We start from the raw sequence: 18,993 nt of genomic DNA, 5'->3' as shown, positions 1-18,993 counted from the left end.
TTCCTTAGATTAAGTTTTCTTTTTTTACTTTTTCTTTCTACTTTTCTATCTTTTTTAACACAAAGTGTCCTTTGTAAGATTGAAAAAGTACATGCTACACTCGCCTTTAGTGAAAATGTGGCTTCTTTTTCCATTTAATGGATACAACGTGGCACTCAAGTTCCCACTGAGTGGAGTTAGAAAGTAAACCTGTCGATCAAAGTTAGTCCTCTTCCTCCGACTGTAAAACACAATTCCATGGCAGAATAGTAACGTCCAGGTAGTCTTGTCCTCTTTGGAATAATGGCAGATTGTTAAAGGCTTCTCTTAGCCCCTGCTCTCCAAAATAGAGGCTGCAAAGCTCAGCAACCGGCATCTCGCCCGCTATCTCCAGGCCTCGGTCTCTGTCCTCCAGAAGCCACGAGGGCAATCCGGGCTCACCGGGCATCTGAACCCCACCTGGGTCCCCAAGGTGCGATGGCTGACCACCAAGACATCTTCTACCCAGTCTGGGCTTGCCTGGAGTGGAGATGGCCGCTCCCAGACCAGGCCGGTGCACTGCGCACCTCAGCCGCGCAGCACTACCTCCTCCACGGGCCTGCGCAGACCCCAGCCTTCTCTCTGGAGGCGGAGGCGCCGGCGAGGCTCGGGCCTGCGCAGTGCTCTCCTGGTGCCTGCGCCTGGAGACGCGCAGCGTGCGCGGCAGTCACTGCCTTTGAGGCGTAATGAGGTACTTACTGCTTCTCAGGTCTACCCTCAGATTTCCTGGGAGTGAGAGTCACGCTTCCCCCGCTTTTTATCACCCCCTCCCACGGTGGACTAAACTCCGACACGCCTCTCTGACCATTCGCTTCCTCAGCCCCCGCCGGATTTTGTGTTTCCTTGCCCTGACTTAGACTTCCCTTCCATCCATCTTCCTCTTCCCAAGGCAGCAATTCTCCCTTACTCAACAACGGTAGTAGTGAAATGGCTGCAGGGAAACATTAATTTCAGGGGGTTTGAAAAAACAAAAGAGTTTCATGTGTACACGAGTCTTCATCACATATTTTCTACTTCTATAATCTCTTCCCCAACATGTTTTTGAAGTGTAATTATGAGAGTCCTAGGGTCATTCTGAGGGTCACAGACAGCCAGATAATTCTCAGTTACTTCCAGCAAGATAACCTCTCTGGACATATGTTCCATTTTGAACTGCGAAAGAACAGGTTGCCAACCAATCCTGCTTAGTCTAAGAGCCTGAGGAGACCTGGATGCACCCTATAATGCGTATGAAGGGTTGAGCCTACCCGAAATACTGGTATTCAATAACGTTAGCTGTGATTACCATGCTGCGGAAAGGAAGCAGAAACAGATTTGATCAGAGTGCCGCAACAGGGAAAGAAGTGATAAAGTAGTGAGCCCCAAATCCGTATATTTCCTATAAAAAGCTAAACTGGCCACTAATTTCACTGCCAGTTTCTTCTGCTCTCCTAATCTAGGCAACAAAAGAAAGCACAACACACACTCACTGTTGATCTCACTTTCCATAAAGGAAACTGTAATACTGATACTGGGAAGGAAGACTTGTCACCACTGTTAAAAATGTTCTGCTTGACAGTGAAGGAAACAAACCATACACAGAAATTTGATTTGAACCCAAGGTAAGGTAACATGCTATAAGACATGGTTTGTCTATTTTTAGAAAATGTCCTTCTAGGGCAGCTGGGTGGCTCAGTGGAGTATCAGACTCTTGATTTCTGCCCTGTAATGGTTTCACAATTGGTGACTGCTATCACTGTCAGCACAGACTCTCAAAATAAACATTTTTAAGAGAAAAGGTCACTCTAGAAATGAGAAAATAAATATATATATATACATATATAATTGGAGATAGATAGAGTCCTGCAGCCTGTTAGACTGATTATTGAGAGAAGGAAAGAGAAAGGGAGGAAGAGAAAGAATTAAAGAATCTTGCCAACATAAATTCTGAAGTGAGATGAGGGGAACATGGAGGGGATGGGGCAGGTGAACTGTTTTGGAAGGTGAATTTGGTTAGCAAACATAAGGAAATCAGTTTGAATAGAAAACTTTTGATCTGTTATATTCCAGATAGGAGCAGTAACAGAAAGAGGTTTCCTTTTTATTTTTTAAATATACTTTGAAATATCTTATATTTTAAATATACTACTAGGAGTCTTTTTTTTTATTGTATGTATTCATTTATTTATTGTAAAAAAGAAAGAACCCAGCATCTGATTGTTGAAGACTGTATAAAACCATTCTTTATTTAAACCACGTCCCTTTAATAAGGCCAGAACAAACTCAAACTTAATGATATGTAGATTTTTTTTTCTAAACAACCTACTACACGATGACAAACATACAATAGAAAAAATTTGGTAAATCATTTGCAACTTTATCAAACTAAAACCGGCAACAACCGTTTATTTTAAATGTTCTTGGGTTTTTATGTTGTGTGAATGGAAACCATAGTTCAAATTGTTAACAAAGATGCTACTTGATGCACTACTCAGTAGAAAGTCCTACAAAAAGGTTACTTTGAAGGACAAAGCGATGCTGCTAACCAATTTTGTTAATTTAATCCTAGGCTTTGCAATTGAGTGGAAAAATCAAGTGGAAGAACTTTCTTTTCAGCACAGGATTTAAAGAAGTAAAAACAAGGATGCCATTGAAGTTATTTCAGATAAATTCTAAAGTACCTACTAAAGGCCCAGGTCAGTTTATGGGGGGAAATTGTTACATAATGGCTAACATGCTTTAAAATCACTACTATATAAATTCTTATTTCATAAATACTGGTTTATGCCATGTGGTGACTCAAGTTAACACTCACAGCTACAACTGTAACATAAAATATTTCCAGAGGGGAAAAACAATGAGAAGTCTCAAAACCAGAAAACTGTCGTTTACTAAAAGGAAGGTAGATGAAAACATACCATTTTCATATTTTAAAAGCTCCTAAAACTTGGACTTTCCTGTAACCAAAAAGGTAACCTCCTGATCAGCTCATACACAGTCTTGTATCAGTTTCTGTGTACCTCTCACACTCCTCATATTTGATTTCACTCTTTTGGATGCCAGCAAAAATCTTCACTAAAATCAAAAACAGTGCAGAATTTCTTTTCCAAACGGTACAATTTGAAAACTTGAAGGGTCACAGTGCCCTCTAGTGACCCATTGATAAGACCAACTTTTATTTCAACCTCGGAGAACAAAAAGTTTGAGTCTTATACATTTTCAAGGAGGTTTTTTTCCACATATATTTAAAAATAACAATTTCCAAAAAAAATTTTTAAAAACAAAAATACCAGTTTCTACTTCCGGTTGGGGAAAGTATAAGTTATAATCAATTAGTCACACAGCACACTGGAGAATGGCTCCTTTCCTTGTCCAGGTCTCCCACAGTTACATTGTATCTGGAGGGAAAGAAAGGCTTAATTCCAATCAATCCTACAAAGCAAGATACTGTAATGTAATAAATGTAAAATTCTTAATTCAGACTTTTGATAAGGACAGGTATGTGGGGCTGTGGAACTATAATACAGTCCCAAATCTGTCCATGCCTGACAATGAGACCAGTGCTAAGGAATTTGATTCCACTGGAACCTCACTTTTCTTCCTCTGTAAATGAAAAAAGGATTAGGATGCAGGGAAGTGGACTCTAAACATTTATAGTGGAAACACTGATTCTACAGCCTTTCTGGAGGAGGAAAAAATGGAATAACTCTAACAATTTTGTAAGTACAGTGGCAATAACTCTCAAAAACCAGAACCTTCCAAATGTACATCACTTTATTACCACAATAATGGACAATATTGAACTCATATTCAGTCCCGTACACGGTATGAAGTGCTCTAAGTATATTTTCTCATTCAGTCCTCACAGAAATTCTATAAGGTTGTACTAATAATTAACCCCATTTTACATATCAGGCAACCAAGACACTAAAATTTGCCCAAGTTTACAAAATCAATAGTTGGATAAAACCCAGGCTGTATGGTTCAGAGTCTATGCTGTACTCTTACATTATACTTCTAGGACTTCATCCTCTGAGAAATTATCCTAAGCAAATTGTCAGGGATGTATACAAAGAATTTTCAATCAGGGTGTTAATCTCAACATCATTTGCAATAGGAAAAATAATGGAAAATAACCTACCTGACCAGAAATAGAACATTCATTGATATAATTATGTTAAAGACAAGCCTTTGACTCTGTGTGTTGTTTTTTTTTATGTTTATTTAAGTTTGAGAGAGAGAGAGATTGTGAGCAGGGGAGGGACAGAGAGAGAGAGGGAGACACAGAATCTGAGGCAGGCTCCAGGCTCTGAGCTGTCAGCACAGAGCCCAATGCGAGGCTCAAATTCACAGACCACAGGTTCATGACCTGAGCCAAAGTTGGACACCCAACAGACTGCGCCACCCAGGTGCCCCAAACTCTGATATCATAAAGAGCTAATGAAAATGTTCCCAAATATATTAAGTGAAAATAGCAGGTTAGAGACATACATACATACATTCATATATGTATAGTGTGTTCCCATTTTTTAAAAAATGTATATTTAAGAAAAAGGAAGGAAAATCACCAATGTATAAATAATAATTATGTTGTGAGCATAGCATAACACTATGTTGACATCTGACACTAATGTAAATTGTCAAAGATACTCAAATTTAAAAATTATAGTAATGTGTAGACAGTAAATGTTGAGAATGAAGGTAATGATTATTTTCTTTTTTATATCCATTTTCCAAATTTTCTATAATTATTTCTAAAAATATTTTATATTTTTAAGAAATTAAAGTTCATTTCTTTTTTTACTTTTGCAAAATTTTATTTTTTTCTTAAATAGTTTATTGTCAAGTTGGTTTCCATATAACACCCAGTGCTCATCCCAGTAAGTGCCCTCCTCCATGCCCATCTCCCCCCTTCTCCTCTCCCCTACCTCCCATCAGCCCTCAATTTGTTCTCAGCGTCCAAGAGTCTCTCATGGTTTGCCTCCCTCCCTCGCCCCAAATTTTCCCCCCTTCTTCTCCCCCATGGTCCTCCATTAAGTTCCTCCTAATCTACCTGTACATGCAAACATATGGTATCTGTCCTTCTCTGCCTCACATATTTCGCTCAGCATAACACCCTCCAGTTCCATCCATGTTGCTACACATGCCAGATTTCATTCTTTCTCATTGCCATGTAGTATTCCATTGTATAGATGAACCACATCTTCTTGATCCATTCATCAGTTGATGGACACTTAGGCTCTTTCCACGTTTTGGCTATTGTTGAGAGTGCTGCTATGAACATTGGAGTCCATGTGCCCCTATGCATTATCAGTCCTGTAACCCTTGCGTAATTCTTAGCAGTGCTATTGCTGGGTTTTGGAGTAGTTCTATTGTTAATTTTTTGATGAACCTCCACACTGTTTTCCAGAGGGGCTGCACACGTTTACATTCACACTAATAGGGTAGGAGGGTGCCCATTTCTCCACATCCTCACCAGCATCTGGAGTCTTCTGACTTGTTCATTTTAGCCACTCTGACCAGCGTGAGGTGGTATCTCAGTGTGGTTTTTGATTTGTATTTCCCTGATGAGGAGGTATGCTGAGCATCGCTTCAAGTGTCTGTTGGCCATCTGGATGTCCTTTTTGGAGAAGTGTCTGTTCATGTCTTCTGCCCATTTCTTCACTAGACTGTTTTTCAGGTGTGGTGTTTGGTGAGTTCCTTATAGATTTTGGATACTAGTCCTTTATCTAATGTCATTTGCAACTATCTTTTCCCATTCTGTCAATTACCTATTTTATTGACTGTTTTCTTTGCTGGGCAGAGCTTTTTATCTTCATGAGGTCCCAATAGTTCATTTTTGCTCTTGATTCCCTTGCCTTTGGGGATGTGTCAAGTAAGAAATTGCTGCAGTTGAGGTCAAGGAGGTTGTATCCTGCTTTCTCCTCTAGGGTTTTGATGGTTTCCTGTATTACATTCAGGTCCTTTATCTAGCAAAATTTTATTTTAAAGTTGGAAAGTTTTGAGTATCTGCGTGGTTTAGTTGGGTTAAGCATCCTACTCTTGATATCGGGTCAGGTCATGATCTCATCATCATGGAATCAAGTCTTCTGTCAGGCTCCACACTGTGTGGAGGCTGCTTGAGATTCTCTCTCTCTCCCTCTGCCCTTCTTCCCTGCTTTCATGCTCTCTCTCTCTCTCTCTCTAAAAAAGAAAAAATTTGGAAAATTTTTATTTTTAAGCTTTTGCTTTTGACCACTACTTTTCCTTTTTGCAGTTGTTATTTTGTTTAGTATAGTTAACATACAGTGTTACATTAGTTTCAGGTGTTTGATACAGTGACTCAACAACTCCGTAACTCACCCAGTGCTCATTGCAACAAGTGCACTCCTGGGGTGCATGTGTGGCTCAGTCAGTAGAGCATACAACTCTTGGTTCAGGATTATGAGTTTAAGCCCACATTGGGTGTAGAGCCTTCAAAAAATAAAAAAGACAAATGCACTCCTTAATCCCCATCACCTATTTCCCCCAACAGGGTAATGCAAATCAAAACTACAATGAGCTATTACCTCACACCTGTCAGAATGACTAACATTAACAACAGAGGAAACAACAGGTGTTGGCAAGGATATGGAGAAAAAGGAACCCTCTTGCACTGTTTGTGGGAATGCAAACTGGTGTAGCCACTGCAGAAAACAATATGGAGATTCCTGAAAATTTTTTAAAAAGAACTCCTCTACAATCCAATAATCATACTCCTGGGTATTTACCCAAAAAATACAAAAATGCTAGGTCAAAGGGATAAATGCACCCCTATGCTTATAGCAGCATTATTTACAATAGCCAAATTATGGAAGCAACCCAAGTATCCATTGATAGATGAATGGAAAAAGCAGGTGTGGTACACAGGCCCACACATACACACTGGAATATTACTCAGCCATAAAAAAGAATGAAATCTTACCATTTGCAATAACATGAATGGAGGTAGAGAGTACCATGCTATGTGAAGTAAGTCAAAGACAAATACCGTATCATGTCACTCATATGTGGAGTTTAACAACAAAACAAACAAGCAAGAGAACAAAATAGAGAAGCCAAAAAACAGACTCTTAATTATTGAGAACAAACTAATGGTTACCAGAGGGGAGGCTGGTGGGGGAATGAGTAAAAATATTTTATTTTTAATGACAAGTTCAGGCCAAGTGTTCTCTAAGATGCTTTCTAGCTCCAAATATTTATGATTTTGAAATAAAAAAATAGAGAATAGTCATGAATTTTAGAACTAAAACGAGAAAATATTTACCATCCCTCCAGAGGTTTACATGTCTGTTTGATTCTCAAAGTCACCTGGACTAATCAGGGACAAACTTCTTGCCTCCCTCTTTTTCCAATCCAAATCACCCTAAGATGAGGCCCAAGTGATTCTTATGAGCTGACAGTGTGGTAAACTACTAATTTACTCCCACTGCATCATTTTAATCCTCTGGCGCATAAAACAGCACTGTTATAAACCAAATGCAGATCAGAGCCTTCATATACTGTTGGCTATTATAAGCAATCCAATTGTTATTGACAGATTTCAATTTCAAGTTCAATTTTTTAAATTTTCTTTAGAAAAAAATGCATCTTAAGCAATAAATTTACTAACAAAAAATTTTAGACATAAAATAATGTTCAGTCAGACCTACCAACAATGAGCGGAGTGAAGATATTATTATCTACATTCATTGCAAATAACTTGGTCACATTTTTCAACTACATGCCTTTTTAAAGGAATCAAAATTTCTTAGAGCTCACACAACACAAAATCAGTCCCAAACAGTATTTTTGATACTGTGGACAGTGGGTTGGGGAGGATGGAGCTAATGCAACAAGAAGTTGTGTTTTAAGGAAAAGGTTGCCCAAACCCTTCTTTTTTTTTTTTTTAAATTTTTTTAAATGTTTTATTTATTTCTAGGAGAGAGATAGAGACAGCATGAGCAGGGGAGGGTCAGAGAGAGAGGGAATCACAGACTCTGAAACAGGCTCCAGGCTCTGAGCTGGCTGTCAGCACAGAGCCCGACGCGGGGCTCGAACCCACGAACCGCGAGATCATGACCCAAGCGAAAGTCGGACGCTTAACCGACTAAGCCACCCAGGCGCCCCCCAAACCCTTCTTAATAATCCTAGTTGCACAGAGTAAGGAAAAGCCACTCTGGACACAGTGTATGTGCTGCCAAAGTGAGCACTAGTCTGGACACAGTGAAGACATTTATAAATAAAGAGAGAAAGAAAGACTTGCAAAATCTTCCTTGAATTTCCAGAATTTTACTCTTAAAGTTTTTTTTTTTTAATGTTTTATTTATTTCTTAGGAGAGAGAGAGAGGCAGCGTGAGCAGGGGAGGGTCAGAGAGAGAGGGAGTCACAGACCGAAACAGGCTCCAGGCTCTGAGCTGGCAGTCAGCACAGAGCCCGATGCGGGGCTCGGACCCGCAAACCGTGAGATCATGACCTAATCGAAAGTCGGACGCTTAACCGACTAAGCCACCCAGGTACCCCATAGAATTTTACTCTTAGAGCAGCAATTTTTATTTGTGGTACAGTAACGTAACTGGTCTCAAACTGATGTTACAAAACGAGTTAGAGTTATACTAACTCACAGGAGATTCGCATCACCAGAATCTATTTTATCCAAGCCACAGACCTGATTGCCTGGTATACCCATGTCACCCTGTACATAAATATATCTTCCAGGTATAACCCAGAAGGAAATTGGGAGATGACTACTGATGTAAAATATTACAACTAAATAAAAATGGAAGGTAGGATGGCTCATCTCTCATCCCTACCATTTAAAAGGAAATAACTCCTGATGTACCAGTCTCAACAAAAATATACATACACGTCCACACAAAACATTTAAAAATAACCAAGACCAATGTTGAATTGAAAACTCTGTGAAAATAGTCTGGCAATAGTGAGTATTGAGGTGACATGAATTGTGGATACCATGTGCTGTTGCTTTGATTGCTTGAATGACTCATCAGAGAACACCCTCCCCCAAGCCTTAACTGCAAACTGCTTCAATTCCCTTACCTGAGCTTTCACTCTGCTTTCTTAGAGTTCTGGAAAATGTTCTACTCAAGGCAGCAAGTACACACATAGCCCAGATGAACTATAATTAAGGTGGCAAGAAACCAAGGAAAAGAGAAGGCAGTATTAGTTCAATTGTTTCCTTTGCACAGGGAACAGATGGACTCCAAGGTCTAATAACCCTTTTGTACCTCAGCTAAAGCTGACAATACATCATTATACTCAGATGGGAGCAAGAAGAAGGTGCCTAGCAACTTGGACTTGGAATGCTTGAGCTTTTGTCAATTTACGTCATAATCTTAATATTAAACAGGCTTGCTCTCATTTGCCAGTCATCACCTCATTTTATGTTTTTCAAACACAAGAAGATTAAACAGTCTTTCCTGAAAGTACTTTAGCCCCTTAGATATAGAACAGTAGTAGTATTTAAGAGTCTCCCCTTATAAATGTATATGTAAAACTGCCATGAGTCTCAGTGAAAATTACATAAGTTTGGGGGCCTACAATGGGTAACATTTTTGTTAGTCACAGTATGCACATAACCCAGGATCTTTTTGGAATTTGGATACCAAGAACTATTCCTTGGACCCCATTGTGTTTGTGTGCTTTATGTACAGAAGAAGTTGTTAGAATTTCTATTTCTATTTAGATTTATCTTTTCCTTCTTTAATCTCTGTCTATATTATAAAATACAGACAATTATATATATAGTATTTTATAATGAAAATAAAATATGTGTTTTGGGCTGTGTGCTCAAATATTTTAGATGTCTAGATCATGTTATGTGATCAATTAATAGTTGATGAACTATTGCAAGGGTAATAAAGAAAGAATTAAGAAAAGAAGGGGACCCGAGAATGAATCAAAATCACTGGACCATCAGTGAACCAACCACATGCCCTTCTCACAATGCAGCACTGGGTGAGAATTCTTTAAGTAACATATGATCAGGGCACCTAGGTGGTTTAGTTGGTTAAGTGTCTGACTCTTGGTTTCAACTCAGGTCAAGGTCTCATGGTTCACAGTATCAGGTTCTGCCTTGGGCTCTGTGCTGACATTATGGAGCCTGCCTAGGATTTCCTCTTTCCCTCTCTCTGTGTCCCTCCCTTACTCTCTCACTCTGTCTCTCAAAATAAATAAATAAATAAACTTTAAAAAAAAAAACATATGGTCACTGGGATGGCAATCATTTTTCTCCAATATCCTACTGTGATGTCTAATTATGTCAATATAGGAGGAAGACAGCCTGTTAATCTTTCATTTTACTCAATGATAAAGAAAAAATATTAGGGAAAATTAATTTCTGTCAGGAAACCCAGAAATATTGGTTAGAGATGTAAATAACATACCCTATTCTCAGATCCCAGATAAAGAGCTTCACATATAACTCACATTCTCCTGGCTTTCTCACTGCAGATGCCAATGAAAAAGAAGGAAGATAATTATAAAACAATACATCTGAGTCATCACTGCACTCTTGCAAATCTTTTTGACAACAACAAAAAAAGGGAATAAAAATACCAGCAGAATTATCCTTAATTATGATAAAAAATATATAACCAAATATGTTATTCTTAATAGGATCCATCCTCCCCAACATGTACATTTGGAATCTAGAATAACTTCAAAGAGGACAGAATTAGATTTTCTGGACCACATAGTTCTCATCAACTCAGGGGAGAGGGCAAATGCTCATTACAAATCTAGCTTGGAAGAGAAATGTTTTCCCAACATTATATTGATGACTGTTGGTCTAATATAATATCTTCTCCATTCTTCTGCCAATGCTATACTTTCCTGCCATATAACAACCTCCAGTGAGAAAAGTTGTGAATGTCCACCTCATCCTTATCTTCTCCCTATCCTTTGATATGTCACCATATACTTGAAAGGTCTCAAGTTAAGTAAATGTTAAAAAGGGCCATAAAATAGTGCAGAGAAAAAAATGTGATAAAAGCAGATGTACTATAAAACAATTAGTTTAGACAAAGAAGAAACAAAGAGAAATTCATTTTAACCAGGCCATTCCAGGCTTCTCTCTTGAGTGGATAATGTCATATTCCTGCTTTATACACAAAGAGAGGTTTGATTATTTTCTGCCTAACCTTTCACAGCCATTCCAAATCTGTTCAAATATCATTATACTTTTTCAAGATTGATGTTAAACTTCTGCAAGATCTAATTTTTAGAATTTTCTTTTTTGAGAGAGAGACTGCACATGCATGCAAGTGGGGGGTGGGGCTCAAAGGGTTAGAAAGAGAGAGAGAGAGAATCTTCAGCAGACCTCACACTCTGCATGGGGCACAACATGGGGCTCAGTCTCAAGACCTTGAGATCATAACTTGAGCCGAAGTGAAAAGTCAGGCACTTAACCAACTGAGCCTCCCAGGCGCCCCTAATGTTTTAGAATTCTTTATGTAAAGGAATAAAAGTAGCCAAAGATCCTTCTCCAAGGTCCTAATTTCATCTGGACAATTGACTTCCTGTGGAGCATTGAGAAAGTGTTTTAATCTTTCCAGGCCAAAGCCATGGCTTTCTTGTTGGTAAAATGGAACTAAATATCTTCCTATACTTTCCTCATAAATTGCTTGAAATTAAAAAAAAAAAAAAAGCACTGGGAAGTTTTGAAACATTTTATTATTTTTTTACTCCAAAGATAAAAAGGGATCATCCCTCCATTGAGGGGAAGACAAGAAATCTACAGGATTAAGTCATTTTAGATGCTTAAATGTACAGCACTCTTAAAAAGGAACCTCAAAACTTCAGCCCTGGATAACCTCTCACAATTGAGCCACTGTTTTAATACATTCTTATAATGCCAAGGTTTTAGAAAAGAGGGTAAAAATACCTTCTTTGGGCAATTTGTGTGCAAATGAAACAGCCTATTAAAGATTGCCTCAATGAGAATGTGTAAACACTGGTCTTGGCCACAAAGAAACAATTTCCTGGGGCAAACTTCATGGTCTGATTTCCCAGAAATACCCTGGAAAATGAACAGAAGGAAACGCCTTATACTGCTTTGTCTGTAGCCACAAAATATACACACAGGGTCCCACCCAGCCAAAATTTAACCCTGTACCCCCCAAAAAGAATAAAAATAATAACAGAATCACATAATGAGACCATTGTACATGTAAAAATAGTATCTACACAACCTAACATGAAGGCCAATATAATTATGGTCTAAGAAACTAAGCCCCTTCAGAGTGAAAATGTGAACAGGTGCCCTATGATAATATTTTCTAGGCCAGAACCATTCAAGGATACTTCCTCTCCCATCAGCTGTACTTAGTTTAAATCCATCAGAGGGAGAAATAATAAGATAGTACATGCTAATTTATTTAATTTAGAATGGACCTATGTGAACATTTGCAAGAATCTGTTTATCAAATATTATTTTTTTAAAAAACTGTAATTTTTGTAATTGTCAATCTAATTAGAAGATGGTTTAGAACAAATCACTCAAATAGGGAATAGTCTTTTCCTGTATGGTTAACAATATCTCCATGACCATCTTATGTCTAAAATCAGGCTATCGATGTCTTTCTATTCTACTCCCATCCCTTCAAGCCAGGTTACTGCCAAGATTAGCCACTTCTCTTAGTAGATTTGAAACTACAGACTGAACATAGACCTCTCTCTCTTTATTCTCAATTGATCAACATCCCTTTTAAATAGTTTAGAAATGCCTCTCCCTTTCTTCTGCCACAATCATGGTTCCAGCCTTTGTAATCTTTCTCTGATTGCTTCCAACCTTGCCTTTTGACCACTAGTACACAACACTGGTTGCATTTTAGAATTATCTCAAAATATTTAAAAAATACCCATGTCTTTTACACAAATATCTCTAGAGGGTAAGATCTTGTTGCTTGCCTTCTTCACTGAGAATAAAAAGAACTTTTAGTGTAGAGATAAATGAAATTTATCTTTTTATTTTTTTAATGGGAGTACTTTATAGTAATATTTATGTTTATATTCTCAGAAGATACACAAGTATTTCTGATCCCTGAGTAAATGCCTGTGCCATTTATTCTGTACAAGAAATTTTTCCTCACCCCAAATTACCCACAGGTTACAGATTGCTATAATTGAGTTAGGAATAGTTACTGTTATTATATGATGTAATTGAAAGAGCATAGGACTGGGGCGCCTGGGTGGCTTAGTCGGCTAAGCGTCCGACTTTCGCTTAGGTCATGATCTAGCGGTTCAGGGGTTCGAGCCCCGTGTCGGGCTCTGTGCTGACTGCCAGCTCAGAGCCTGGAGCCTGTTTCAGTCTGTGACTCCCTCTCTCTCTGACCCTCCCCTGCTCATGCTGTCTCTCTCTCTCTCTCCTAGAAATAAATTAAAAAAAAAAATTAAAAAAAAAAAAGAAAGAAAGAGCATAGGACTAGGGGTTTTGAAATTTTTCTTTTTTACAAATAGTTTATTGTCAAGTTGGTTTCCATACAACATCCAGTGCTCATCCCCACAAGTGCCCTCCTCCATGCCCATCTCCCCCCTCCCCCCCCACACCCATCAGTTCTCAGTTTGTTCTCGGCATTCAAGAGTCTCTCATGGTTTGCCTCTCTCCCTCTCCCCTACTATTTCCCCCCTTCTTCTTCTGATTCTTGGTTAACTAATTTATTCTGCTAAGCATACATTTCTTTTTTTAAAAATGGGAATAATGGCACCTGGGTGGCTCAGTGGGTTAAGCGTCTGACTGCACCTCAGGTCATGATTTCACAGTCTGTGAGTTCAAGCCCCACATTGGACTCTGTGCTAACAGCTCAGAGCCTGGAGCCTGCTTCAGATTCTGTGTCTCCCTCTCTCTCTGACCCTCCCCTGCTCACGCTGTCTCTCTCCCTCTCAAAAATAAAAATAAAAACATGTTTAAAAATTATAAAAATTGGGAATAGTAATAGTGTCCCTGTATACCTCAAAGAATTATTGTCAAGAGTAAATGAGATGTATATGAAAAAGTATGAACAGCTACAAATCCCAAATGCTCTCCTCTTCAATATATGCATTTGCTTTCTTTTTAAAAAAATTTTTAATGTTTATTTATTCTTGAGAGAGAGATAGAGTATGAGCAGGGAAGGGGCAGAGGCAGAGAGGGACACAGAATCTGAAGCAGGCTCCACGCTCTGAGCTATCAGCACAGAGCCTGATGCAGGGCTTGAACTTACCAGCCATGAGATCATGACCTGAGCCAAAGTAGGATCCTTAACTAACTGAGCCACCCAGGCACCCCTCTTTCTAACTATAAACGCTTAGTTTGTTATAAGTAAATATTGCAAGTTAAGCAATATTCTTTAAATAAAAGAAAGAAAATGTATTTTTCAAAAGAGTATTGTCTCTGTTATCACTTATACTTACTGTATACTAGGCAGCCCTCTATTTAAAGAAACTATAAGTCAGAGTATGTGGAACCCTCTTAGGCTGCCAGCACTTTCTCCTTCATCTGTAATCACTCCCTACTGTCCTTGGCAAGCCTTCCATAAATGTGCAAATAATTCCCACTCCCTAATTTCAAAGACAAGAAAAAGCAGGCCAACCAACAGGTAAATTGCCAGCCATGTCTTGCTTCTACATTGGTTCTTCAGGCCTGGTTATCCTCTAAACTCCCTTGCAGAGTAGGCTGGGAAGTGGGGGGTGAGTAGATACAGGAGAAACTGCTGCTGAGGGTGAGGGTACTCACATCTGCCAAGAGTACATCCTCATGTGTTGGCTTGTGAGAAACAAGAGTGTGTCTAAATATAAATTCATATGATGGAATTGCATGAGTGCAAGGGGAAGACACAGAGCCAAGACTAGTTTCAGTCCAAAGCCACACCATAGACACTCAGACAGATTTAAATCTGCCTTGGATCCTAGGTCTCACCTTGAAGATTAATGTAGACTACCACCTGATTCAGAGGCCATAAGAATAGTTCAAAGGACCCAAAGGGATTTCTAATATCCAAATATACCAGATATATCTAGTTAAGTTCAAATCCCACAAAATCTTAGCCAAAAAAGCAAACAACTATAAACCCTTTTTATAAAACAGTATCCACCTGTATCAAACCTCTTTATCCTAAATATGTAGAAACATGGGCAAGTTTTAACAATAATCCAATATATGATTCTGAATACAAATTTAGAAGATTCTTCAATTAAACTATTTAGATGTAATATTCATTCATTTCTTATCCAGATGATTATTTATTGAGAAATTATTTGATTATGTTGAAGGTATTGCACTAAATTTTCACTTGGTAAAATTCATATTTTTTATCAAAGAGATTATAATATAGTATTACTTCTCTATCATTTGGAGTTGTTGAATCTTCTGAAAATCTGATTAAAGACACAGCTGCTTTTACCATAAATACACAAATACATGTAAAATCTACATCAGTTTTAAGGGCTGAAGTTTATCCAATGATTATTAGGAGCACTTAACACTCAAGAAAAAATAAGAATGAAGGTAATACAAAGTAGCATAATATTAAAGCAATAAGATCTACTATAAGAGCTTGGACCAAGGAGCATTTAGGTGTAAACTGCTCAGGTAAGGATTCGTGATAGACACTTAGAGGTTTGACCTTGAAGGATGTTGGACTTTGCCAAACAGAAGTGGGGATGGGGAGACAACATTCAAGACAACAGGAATGGCATAAATGTATGAATCACATAAATGTATGAATGTTAGGCATGTCCAGACAAGAAAAAAATTTAAAGTCCCACTAGAAAGTTTGGATTTAATATTATAAGTAATACCAAGTCATTAATGTTTTTTAAGCAAGGGAGGGAGATGATCAGAATGATGCATTAGAAAAATTATCCTACTGATGATAAAGTGTACATTGATGTGGATAAAGATTGAAGATAGAGAGAAGGTTATTGCAATGGTATAAGCAAGAAGTAATGAGTCAGGGGCAGTACGGCTCATATAACAATGAGACTCTTCAGAGATACAGCCAAGAAAAATTGGCCTTTCATTAAAATGTAGAGGGTGTAGGAAGACAAGGGATCAGAGGTGATTACAAAGGTATCTCTTTTAAAATATTAGGAAATACAGGAAATGAAGCACATTTTGAGTTAAAGATCTTTTTAATTAGGACAGATTGAGTCTAAGGTATTAATTATTCCTGAAAAAAAAATTTTACCCATGATCTATATCCATCAGAACACTAATAGTATTAATAACTACAATATTAAAAGAAAACAGACTAAACAAAATCTTGAGATTCTGTAAGAAAATTGAACAATCCTTCAAGAGAATTTTCAACCTTTATTCAAACAGGTAGGAATTCAGCGATTCGTTTACAACTCATACCACATTTCCAAGTCCCAGCCTCTTTAATTTTGGACTTTGCAACATAAAGAAACTAATCTACAGTGTGTGAAAACAGAAAGTGTGCCAATATTCAGCAAATAGCAGAAATAAACAATGTTGCCAACCTCATCAAAACCATTGATTTCTTCCGAAGAGACAGAATCTCACCAAATGAGTTGGGCAGCAGTTACGTGACAACAGCAGACAGCAGAACTTTGAATCAGAAACCAGCTTCCTGCCTCAGACTCAGCCCTCTCATAATAATAGATTAAGACCTAAATGGGACCCAAGAGACCATCTAATGCAACCTTTCTTGAGTAAACAAAAACAAACAAACAAACAAAAAACTAATGCTCACAGATATTAAGGAAGTCTCTCTGGTAATAAACAACAGAACTGGAAGTAGAACTTTTGTCTCCTGACTCCCATTTCAGATGTGCTTTCCTCAGCCCCATATTTTCAAATGTTTCTTTGAGTCATGAATTAACCCAGTGGACTTGGAGTTAACCTACATCCCACAGAGCCGGCCTCAGGAGAATATTGAGCTGTCATACTGATGGATTATTGGGGTTGCTTCCAAAGCTGTTTGGACAGAACCTCTCATGCATCTGGCTGAGCTGAGAGATGAGTGGCTACATACATATGTCCTTACTGAGGTAAAGTTAGAAAGGGAAAGTGGCTTCTTCATAGGTGCCCTCCCCTCTCCTTTTCTGCATTTCTTTCCCAACAGTGGCTGCTAAGAGATATGATATCAAAAGATTCCATGTCCTCTGCCCTCCAGCCTGCCCTTCTCTCACACTGAGCCTCACGCCCCCAAATTATCTATCCATATTTTTTCCTTCAGAGATTAATAGTACTTTAAAATTGCTACTCTAAGGAGTAGAGAAGCAATGTAATGAAAATTGTGTTTGAGCTTTAGAGTTCAGGAAGGACCCCTTCACTACACTGTTACAGAAACAGAAACCAAATGCATTATCAATAATGGGTAGAAAATCAGACTCTGGGAGCAGCACCCAAGAATCTGTTCAACAAACCCTATAGGGGATTCTAATGCTCATCAAGATGAGAAAACCTCTAATATAATATTATGCAAATTTTTTCCCTAATATAGCATTTTGGATGTCCATTTCAATAGCTGATCTAAAACTCTTAAATAGGAAAAAGGCAACACAAACTGCTGGAGATTGAATGTGACAAAGCAAATACTGGAACTAAAAGATTTTAAAGATTTCATCTTAGCGTCCTGTTTCTCATGCAGAAGAATGCCTCATGCATTGCATTGCACATTCATGGAAAGAAAGATTGAATATATTTGTTTATTTTTCCCATCTTTTTTCTTTATATTGTAGACAGAGAGTAAAATTCCAAGTTTATACATATATATACAAATTTCAACTTAATTCCTAAAGGAGAAAGAAGAGACTAAATGTAGACAAAATTTGATAACCAGTTTACCCTCCATATGCTAAATCCTTAACGTGTTCTCTGCTTAGGAGCCAAATAAGGATTTATTGTCCAAAAATATTCAACTCACTTGACACTTTAAGAAAAAACAGCAGGCTTCTCATTCGGTGAGACTCTGCTCCATGGCTACTTATAAATGGAGTAGAATAACAAATCATTAGGACATGTTTGAGATGGGGGGGGAAGGTATGAATAACTACAGTTAGTATATTTCATGTGTCAGTCTACTATCTCAGCATTTATAGAGCCCACAGGAGGAATTTTTTTTTTATATTTCTTTCCAGTTAAAATGAGCTGGTAAAATTTATAGCTTTGCTGGTTCATAGAAAACTATGGCCTTTGTAAAGGAAGGGTGTTGGGCTTTAAGTAAGTAAAGAGTAAATGATATTACCAAGAAATACTACTTTTCAACTTATACTGACTCTATATCACAGTCTAATTTCAATGTTTCTCCAGAAACTTCTAAAATAGAAAAAAGAAGTCATACTAGAAAATTATATTAGTCTTACAGAATGAATATCTCAATAGAAGAAGAGTTTTATCTGTTAGATGCAGCTGCGTTAAGATGAAGTCAAGTTGTACCTGAACACAAATGTTCCTTAACAAAAACTGTACTTACTAAGATAAAGCTTACTCAGCAAGAGCTGTTATATCTTATTCTATATCAACACTGAATATTATCTATTATATGGAATGTTTTTTTCCATACAACAGACCCTGGGAAAATAGAAAATAAAGCTAATTTCAGGAAACCATAGAAAAAATTTCAGGATACTTACTGTGATGGTATGAAGATTCTTACAGCATGAGAGGATTCTGGCAATGCTCTGTCTTAACCTAATTGGTTACTTCGTAAAAATCAGTGAACTATATTTTTGGTAGACTTTCTGTATACATTTGTTACATTTCACAATAAAAAAAAAAGTTAAAAAAAAGAGAACATAACTCAACCATTGATTAATCTCTGCTGCCTCCTGAGAATACATTAAAATTACATTGAAAGGATTTTTAAGTTCCAAACCCAAAGAGCAAAAAGAACATAGGGGGTAATAGTGAAAAATGTGGAAGATGGAAAGTACATGGACTTACACTAACTGACTTAAAAGACAAGAGAAAACCAAATTCCTGCAGAGAAATAAGACCCAAGCCTTGAGAAACCATGAAAAGTCTCAAGAGCT

At 37.8% G+C, this 18,993-nt stretch overlaps 1 long non-coding RNA gene across 1 annotated transcript; it reads left to right on the top strand.

The window, feature by feature from the left end:
* The first annotated feature begins 655 nt into the window (after positions 1–655).
* LOC144245641 (uncharacterized) lies at positions 656–16,691 on the top strand. The gene is made up of 4 exons (XR_013339366.1): positions 656–709; positions 1,511–1,619; positions 2,567–2,693; positions 16,319–16,691. It is a non-coding gene; the product is annotated as an uncharacterized LOC144245641 (long non-coding RNA).
* The last annotated feature ends 2,302 nt before the right edge of the window (positions 16,692–18,993 follow it).

The sequence above is a fragment of the Crocuta crocuta genome, unplaced genomic scaffold (assembly GCF_008692635.1).
Source record: "Crocuta crocuta isolate KB4526 unplaced genomic scaffold, BGI_CrCroc_1.0 scaffold191, whole genome shotgun sequence".
NCBI classification, from domain to species: Eukaryota; Metazoa; Chordata; class Mammalia; order Carnivora; family Hyaenidae; genus Crocuta; species Crocuta crocuta.
Note: the sequence above shows the minus strand (reverse complement) of the source record. Positions and strands in the feature narration are given on the sequence as shown.